Source organism: Ornithorhynchus anatinus, chromosome X1 (genome assembly GCF_004115215.2).
Source record: "Ornithorhynchus anatinus isolate Pmale09 chromosome X1, mOrnAna1.pri.v4, whole genome shotgun sequence".
Lineage (NCBI taxonomy): Eukaryota > Metazoa > Chordata > Mammalia > Monotremata > Ornithorhynchidae > Ornithorhynchus > Ornithorhynchus anatinus.
Window position 1 is genome coordinate 116,211,978 of NC_041749.1, and position 9,380 is coordinate 116,221,357.

Sequence of the window (9,380 nt, forward strand, 5' to 3'; positions counted from 1 at the left end):
TCTCTTCCTCCCCCCACCCTTCTCCACCCCTTCTTGAGGCCCTCTGACTTCCTACTTTGGGACTAACAAAAAGCAGAACCAAGCAAAGGCTCCAGAGAGGGCCTCGGTTCTGAGCTAGCCTAAGGCAGGAAATGGAGGCATTTCCTCTCAGACCCTTACGCTATCCCATCCCTGGCTCATGCCCTCTTCCATCTTCCACCTACAGCAGGGAACTGATTCCCCCTCCCCTACCCTGCGCTTGTCTGCAACCTCATCCGGGCTTCATCCAAGCGAGAGAACTTAGAGTTGGGGAGAGGGAAGAGAAATCAGGGAAGGAGGGAGGAGGAGATAAGGGAAAGGATGGGGAGAAGGGTGGAAAGTGGGGAAGGGAGGAAAAGATGGCAAGGGGTGGGAGGAAGACAGGGTCCTGTGTGGGAAGGAGCAGAAGGAAAGAGGGAGGAGGGACAGACAGAAAGAAAGGGAGAGGATGATCTGAAAGACCAACAGAGAATCCCAAAAGCTAGAGTTCCAGCTTTCCCCCTCTTCCCCGCCCCGACCCTACTTGACCTTGCTCCGTTTTCCCCTTTGATAATTACTCGGGTTATTAGGAATAGAGGAAAGTTTTATTTCCAACCATCTTTCCTGGAAATGTACTCTTCTGGAATGAATAAGTTCAGGGTTATTTTCTTAAAACGCCCCCTTTCTCCCCTTCCCTCCTCCAACCGAGACCTCTCTCAATTTTATACATGGCATCATCTCAGCTTTTTTTCCAGAACACCATCCTTTATCCCAGAAGACAGAGGAGGAGATTGGAATTAAAGTGGGAGAGATGTAAACCTGCACAGAGAGAGTGGTACCTAAAAGACCCAAAGTCCACGGGCTGTCATTCCCGAGCCAGAACCATGGCCCATCCAACCCGATGTTCTGTCTCTATGGCAACAGGATGCTTGGAGACACTGTGTAATGAGGGAGGACACCCATCACTATAGCTGTGGATGGGACCAACTCATACCCAATCAATCCTTTGGTGTCATGTACCGAACACCTACTGAGTACAAAGCACTGTACTATGGCCTTAGGAGTGCCCGCCAGAAAGAAGACACATGCTCCCTGCCCTCAAGGAAGAGACAAACAGACAAAAACAATTTATAAATAGTACATGAAGGAGGGTATAACGGGAAGTGGTTTGAGAATATCGGGATGAAGAAGTAGAATAAACCAGTGACTATACTAATGAAAATCCAAATAAAAAATATACACATCTACATGAGGATAGGAAATAAAATAAAACACATAAGTGCTAAGGGTTGACTTGACTCGGGGGCTATGAATGTTAGGGGAAGGCTTCCTGAAGGAGGAGGTGGGAGGTGGGATTTTGAGAAGCATCGTGGCTTAATGGAAAGAGCACGGGCTTGGGAGTCAGAGGTTGTGGGTTCTAATCCCAGCTCCTCCACTGATCAGCTGTGTGACTTTGGGCAAGTCACTTCTCTTCTCTGTGCCTCAGTTACCTCATCTTTAAAATGGGGATTAAGACTGTGACACCCCCTCCCACCCCGTGGGACAACCTGAATACCTTGTATCTTGAGAAGCAGCGTGGCTCAGTGGAAAGAGCATGGGCTTTGGAGTCAGGGCTCATGAGTTCGAATCCCAGCTCTGCCACTTGTCGGCTGTGTGACTGTGGGTAAGTCACTTAACTTCTCCGTGCCTCAGTTCCCTCATCTGTAAAATGGGGATTAAGACTGTGAGTTCCACGTGGGACAACCTGATTCCCCTATGTCTACCCCAGCGCTTAGAACAGTGCTCGGCACATAGTAAGCGCTTAACAAATACCAACATTACCCCAGGGCTTAGAACAGTGCTTGGCACATAGCAAGCGCTTAACAAGTACCATCATTATTTAGAAGGGCTTTGAAGACCGGAAGAGCAGTGGTATGGTGGATCTGGGGGCAGGGAAGTAATGTAAGCAAAAAGTTGGAGTTGGGAGAGGCAGAAGAGAGGCAAGCTGTGATGGCGCACTTGGGAGGAACCAAGCTTGAAGCCAAGTTTTTGTTTGATTCAGAGAGAAATGGGAAGCCAGAGTGGGGCTTTGAGGAGTGGAGAGACATGTGTCCGGCAACACTTCAAGAAAGTGAGCCGGGCAGCCTCGTGTAGTGTGGACTGGGATGAGGAGAGAGGAGACCTGCATGGAAACTGACAAGCACTTGGGCCAGGGAGGCAGCTGTGTGAATGGAGAGGAAGGAGTGGATTTGGGAAATGTGTAGGCAGAGCTGGAAGGGTTGAGTGATAATAATAATAATGTCTTGTTAAACACTTACTATGTGCCAGGCACTGTACTAAGTGCTGGGGTGGATACAAGAAAATCAGGTTGGACACAGTCCCTGTTCCACATGGGGATCACTGTCTTAATCCCCATTTTTCAGATGAGGCAATTGAGGTACAGACAAGTTAAGTGACTTGTCCAAGGTCACACAGCGGACAAATGGTGGAGCCGGGATTAGAACCCAGGCCTTTCTGACTCCCAGGCCCGTGCTCTATCCACTACACCATGCTGCTCTAGTAACCCATTATAGACCTGTCGTCCATGAATCTCCCCAGACCTTTCTTGGACTTGCTAGTCATTTCACCCCTCTGCCCCACCCCTAAATAGGTGAAGAACTTTCCCCTAGTAACACAGAGGCAAATGTGGTGAGTCACCCTATTCCTGAGGCTGGCCCGGGCCTGTCTTGGAGGTCACCACCCTAACTGTCAGGAAGTTCTTCCAGATATCTAACTGGAATCTCTTCTGCTGTAATTTCAACCAACTGCTTTGTTCTCTGGAAAGATGGATCTTGATATCTCAGAGAAAAAGTTTCTGAGGTACTTCTGCAAAGAAATTGAAGGGAAATCTGCCGCATTTGGCTAGACTTTTAAAGAGTAGGAGCACCTCCCCTTTCTTCCGCATCCATCTGCTTCAGATAACAAAGCTGCGGTTCTGTTTGGAGGCAGTGGATTGGATTCAATGACACTGGGAGGTCCTTTCCAACACCAACAAAATCGGGGATGAAAATGGACTTATAATTAAGAGCCAAAGATTTGTCACCCCATAGTCTAGTTGTTCTATCTCTTTGTCTCCCCCCACTTAGAATGTGAGCCCTCGGTAAGGCAGGGATTGTGTTGGATTCTTTTCTTTAATGGCCCTTGTGAAGTGCTTACTGCGTTCCGGGCACTGTACTAAACACTGGGGTCGATACAACTAATCGGGTTGGACACTCCCTGTCCCCTATGGAGTTCACAGCCTTAATCCCCATTTAGCAGGCACAGAGAAGTGAAGTGACTTGCCCAAGGTCACACAGCATTCGAGTGGGGGAACTGGAATTAGAACCCAGGTCCTCCGACTTGCAGGCCCATGCTCTTTCCACTCGGTCACGCTGCTTCTCCAACCTGGTTTATCTTGTATCCATCCCAGTGCTAAATACAGTGCTTAGCACGTAGTAAATACTCAATAAATACAACGATAATCGTGGAAATAGTGACAATAGTAGCAAAGGCACTGTACTAAACGCTTGGGAAAGTACAACACAAACACAAAGTATATTCCCTGCCCATGAGGAGCTTTCATTCACATGGGGGAGATCTGTGTATTCTGTCCTTCCCAAGCGCCTAGAATAGTGGCCGGCACCAAGTGGGTGCTCAATAAATGCTTCCGCTACCATTGCCACCACTACTATTACACACTGGAAGCATCACTGGCACAAATCAAAGTTCTGGATAGGTTTCATTAATTTTTTTGGGTTTAGGAAGACATGTGAATCATGAATAATAGACTGCAGATCCACGGCATGTGGAGGCAGGGCTTTGGAGGGAATCAATCAGTCGACCATATTTATTGAACACTTACTATGTACAGAACACTATACAGAGTGCTTGGATGCCTACAGTATAATAGAGTTGGTAGACATATTCTCTGCCCACAACGAGCTTACCGGCTCCGCCCCTGCTCTGCTGTGTGACTTTGGGCAAGTCACTTAATTTCTCTGTGCCTCAGTTACCTCATCTGTAAAATGGGGATTAAAACTATGAGCCCCAGGGGAAACAGGGACTGTGTTCAACCCGATTTGCTTGTATACACCCCAGTATGAGAAGCAGCATGGCTCAGTGGAAAGAGCATGGGCTTTGGAGTCAGAGGTCATGAGTTCGAATCCCAGCTCTGCCACTTGTCAGCTGTGTGACTGTGGGCAAGTCACTTAACTTCTCTGGGCCTCAGTTACCTCATCTGTAAAATGGGGATTAAGACTGTGAGCCCCATGTGGGACAACCTGATTCCCCCGTGTCTCCCCAGCGCTTAGAACAGTGCTCTGCACATAGTAAGCGCTTAACAAATACCAACATTATTATTATTATTATTACAGTGGCTGCAACCTAGTAAGTGCTTAACAGTGCTCTGCACACAGTAAGTGCTCAATAAATCTGATAGAATGAATGAATGAAATACCACAATTATTAGTAGTAGTAGTCGTAGTATTTAATTCCTGGCTTAATTCAGACTTCTGGCTTCAGAGGTCCAAGAAAGGACCTCTCAGTTGCAGCAGGGTTCCTGTTTCTTGTGACCACCAAGTGACCCTTTCTTGGACCTCTGCATTCCCTGCCCCAAGCTGCCCTCCCATGTTGCTACCGCTCAGCAAAAAAAGAGGAGACAGAGGCAAGGGGCGGTGGGGGCATTAGTGACTGAGTGGGGAGCGCACCCATGGCAAACATCCCATGTGCCCCACCCTGGATGAAACTGGATGGACACTGAGGCAAGAAAAGTATTGACTGAGGACCTACTGTGTGCAGAGCAGGGTACTGAGAAGCAGCATGGCCTAATGAAGCAGCGTGGCTCAGTGGAAAGAGCATGGGCTTTGGAGTCAGGGCTCATGAGTTCGAATCCCAGCTCTGCCACTTGTCGGCTGTGTGACTGTGGGCAAGTCACTTAACTTCTCTGTGCCTCAGTTCCCTCATCTGTAAAATGGGGATTAAGACTGTGAGCCCCACGTGGGACAACCTGATTCCCCTATGTCTACCCCAGCGCTTAGAACAGTGCTCGGCACATAGTAAGCGCTTAACAAATACCAACATTATTAATGGACAGAGCATGGGTCGGGGAGTCAGAAGATCATGGGTTCTAATCCCGGCTCCACCACTTGTCTGCTGTGTGATCTTGGGCAAGTCACTTCACTTCTCTGTGCCTCATGGGCCTCATCTGTAAAATGGCGATTGAGACCATGAGCCCCACATGGGACAGGGACCGTATCCAACCCCATTTGCTTATATCCACCCTAGTGCTTCGCACAGTACCTCGCACATAGTAAGTCCTTAACAAATACCATAATTGCTATTATTATTATTACTGTGCAGAGTGCTGTATTAGGAGTCTACCATGGGCAAGGCACTGTATCTGGCACTTACTGAGTGCAGCGTGCCTACCTGGGAGGAAGAAGGCCGAGCCAGGAGAGAAGTACTGCTGTTTTCCCTCTGGGTCCCAGGCTGAATTTGGCTGAATAATAATAATGATAATAATGTTGATATTTGTTAAGTATTTACTATGTGCCAAGCACTGTTCTAAGCGCTGGAGTAGATACAAGGTAATCAGGTCGTCCCATGTAGGGCTCACGGTCTTCACCCCCATTTTACAGATGAGGTAACTGAGGCACAGAGATGTTAAGTGACTTGCCCAAGGTCACACAGCTGACAAGCGGCAGAGGCAGGATTGGAACCCATGACCTCGGACTCCCAAGCCCCGGCGCTTTCCGCGGAGCCATGCTGCTTCTCAGCACTGAACTTCTCAGCTTCTCAGCTCTGAACCCTTGTCCTCTTTCAAGCAGATCCTCACAGTCCCACAATCCTTTTCCCTGATGGAACATCTCGACTGCAGGTCCTGGACCATGTGGGTAAAGTTGAGCCTCAAAACTCAGAAACGAAACCTTTGTGCTGACCAGGAGTGAAAGTCAAAATATTTTCCTCCTGTAATGGCTCTTGCTTACTTTCAGGTGTGTGGCGTTGAAGTCGCTTTGGAGTTGAGCTTCAGTTGGGTTTTTGAACGGAAAACTTTCCCTCTCCAAACACAAGAGGGAGAGGGAGGTGCTCCTGGACAATGGGGATTGCATCTTTTACTTCTTTTGTCTGAAACCATTTGAGACCATCATCCATAATCCTGGAAACAATCATTCAAAAATTCCTGTACCCAGATGACTGTTTCCAGGATTTGGGATGGTGCAAGGAGTCCATTGAATTGGAAGAATTTTCCGGAGGTGTGAAATCGAATTCTTGTCTGTTTGTTGTTATATTTTTACTCTCCCAAGTGTTTAGTACAGTGCTCTGCACAGAGCAAGTGCTCAGTAAATATGGTTAAGTGAATGAATGAATTAATTCTAATGCCGCCCTTCAGGTTGCTTTACTCCATTGGCTATGGGGATTGGCTCAGACAGGACATTCTGGGCTCTGACCCGATCAGCCATAATATTTTCTGTTTTCGTGATATTTGTAATAATGCTGGTATTTGTCCAGTGCTCACTATGCGCCAGGCACTGTACTAAGCACTGGGGCGGTTACAAGCCAGTCGAGTTGGTCTCAGTCCCTGTCCCTTGTGGGTCTGTCTCATAGTCTCAATCCCCATTTTACAGATGAGGTAACTGAGGCACAGAGAAGTGAAGTGACTTGTCTGAGGTCACACAGCAGACAAGTGGCAGAGTAGGATTAGAACCCAGATCCCCCAACTCCTAGGCCCGTGCTCTAAAGTACCCTCAGAAATCTTTTTGGAGCAGTCAAATTTGCTTAGTAATTTCACGAACCCAGACCTACTGATGGTCTCAAATGGTTTCAGACAGAAGTAAAATACACGATCCCCACCATCAAGGAGCACCCCCACCCACCTCCGTCTTGTGTTTGGAGAGGGAAGGTTTTCCATTCAAAATCCCAATTGAAACCAAACTCTCACATTAGAAAGCAAGTTCGGCATTGTACACATGAAAGTAAGTAGGAGCCATTACAGGAAGAAAATATTTTGACTTTCACTCCTAGTCAGTACAAAGGTTTTGTTTCTGAGTTTGGAGCCTGAACTTTGTCCCCACAGGGTTCAGGTCTTGCGGTCGAGATGTTCCATCACGGAAAAGGATCGTGGGGTCGCGAGGATCTGCTTGAAAGGGTTCAAGGTTTCAGCCAAATGCAGCCTGGGACCCTCTGGGTCCACCAACTGTGTGCAAAGCACTGTCCTAAGTGCTTCAGAGAGTGCAATACAACAATAAATGGACATATTCCCTGCCCACAACAAGCTTACAGTCTAGAGGGGGAGACAGATAAGGAAGATAGCAATGCTTCTCTACTGACTTGATCTTCTTTCCCCCAGCCACCCAAGACCCTCTTCCTTCAGGATATTTGTTTCCCTCTTTCTTATTCTGCCCTTTCTCTCCTCTCCTCACCAGCCACTGCTTTCATTCCGCTATTGGGAGTGAGAGAGTGTGGATGGTGCAGAGCAAACTCTCACCATTTCAGTAAAAAGTCAATGCTGGTAGCAGGCTATTCTTTTCCTCTCTTCTCCTACCAGCCCTAAACTCAAGTTCTGGGAAGCAGAAGCAGCTCCACTCTGGTCTCATAATAATAACAATAATAATAATAGTCTCTCAACAACACATATGGGTGGAGTTTCACAGTGAGCAGTGTCAGCCTGGTCTCGCGATGAATGTAGCGAGAGAGACAGGCAGGAGAAGGGCGAGATCTCTGGTGAAGACTTAAATCTAGAGCTCACCTTCTCTGAACTGGTTTTTCCTCAGGGATGCTGGTAGGACAAAACAAGAGTGTGCTCAGGATTTCTTGGAAGTACAATCCAGAGTGGAGGAAATGAATCCCTGCTCCTCCCTGAAGGCTGGGTGGACAATGGGCCAGTTGTCAACATCCCATCAGGAATAACGGGTGAGTCTTGGGCCTTGAGATTTCAGGACCTAGAACTTTCATTCATTCAATTCAATAGTATTTATTGAGCGCTTACTATGTGCAGAGCACTGTACTAAGCGCTTGGGATGAACAAGTCGGCAACAGATAGAGACAGTCCCTGCCGTTTGACGGGCTTACAGTCTAATCGGGGGAGACGGACAGACAAGAACAATGGCAGTAAACAGCGTCAAGGGGAAGAACATCTCGTAAAAACCTGAGGGAGGAGTTGATTTTAGCTTTAGCGGTTGGCACAGCTCCACTCGCGCCCTCTCTCCTCTCCTGCCCGCCGGGTTCCCGGAGGGCCCGGAGTGTGACGAGGGGGTAGGCGGGCAGGGGTGTGGCCCATGGCAAAGGGCACGTGGAGGCTTTTTACACGTAGGACCCAGTGACGGCTGAAGTGACCGCAGCACACAGCCGATGCCGTGACCCAGAAGACGGTGACCTCGGCAGCCGGTTGCTTTACCGGACTCTCGCTGGACCCAACCACCTTATGAAATGGCCTGGCTGGGTCTTTGGTCAGAATCCTTCACCACTGAGGGCACAGCCCCAGCAGGCAGAACCGGGACTAGGATCTGAGTCCCCTGATTCTTCCTGATCTCCAGTTAACCAAGAGTATTTGTCCAGCGCAGAAACTGTAACAACAGTAATGGAAGAACCGTTAGCAAGGTTACGGACTGTGGCGAAAGATAGGACGTTCTGGAGAGAATACATCCATAGAATCGCTACAAATCGGAAGTGACTCGACGGAGCTCGATAATAATAATAATACTGTGTGCAGAGGGTAATGTTCGTCCCACTGGACCAACAGCAGGTACGCAATGGGGCTCAGGGCAGGCCTGAAATTTCATCCCAGTCCATGGCCCACGAAGTCTAGGAAGCAGAATGGCCTAATGGAAAGAATTCGGACCAGAGGACCTGGGTTCTAATCCTGGCTCCACCATTTACCTGCTGGATGACCTTGGTCAAGTCACTTCACTTCTCTAAGCCTAGCTTTCCTTATCTGCAAACTGGAGATTCAATACCCGTTCTCCCTCCTACTTAGACTGTGAGCCCCATTTGGGACCTGATGATCTTGAATCTAACCCAGCGCTTAGTACAGTGTCTGGTATACAGCATGGCCTAGAGGTTGAAGCAAGGGCCTGGCAGTCAGAGGACCTGGAATCTAGTCTCGGCTCTGCCACTTGCCTGCTGTGTGACCCTGGGCAAGTCACTTAACTTCTCTGGGCCTCAGTTCCCTCATCTGTAAACTGGGGCAAACACTGTGAGTCCCATGTGGGACATAATAATAATGTTGGTATTTGTTAAGCGCTTACTATGTGCAGAGCACTGTTCTAAGAGCTGGGGTAGATACAGGGTAATCAGGTTGTCCCACGTGAGGCTCACACAATCTTAATCCCCATTTTCCAGATGAGGTCACTGAGGCCCAGAGAAGTGACGTGCCCACAGTCACACAGCTG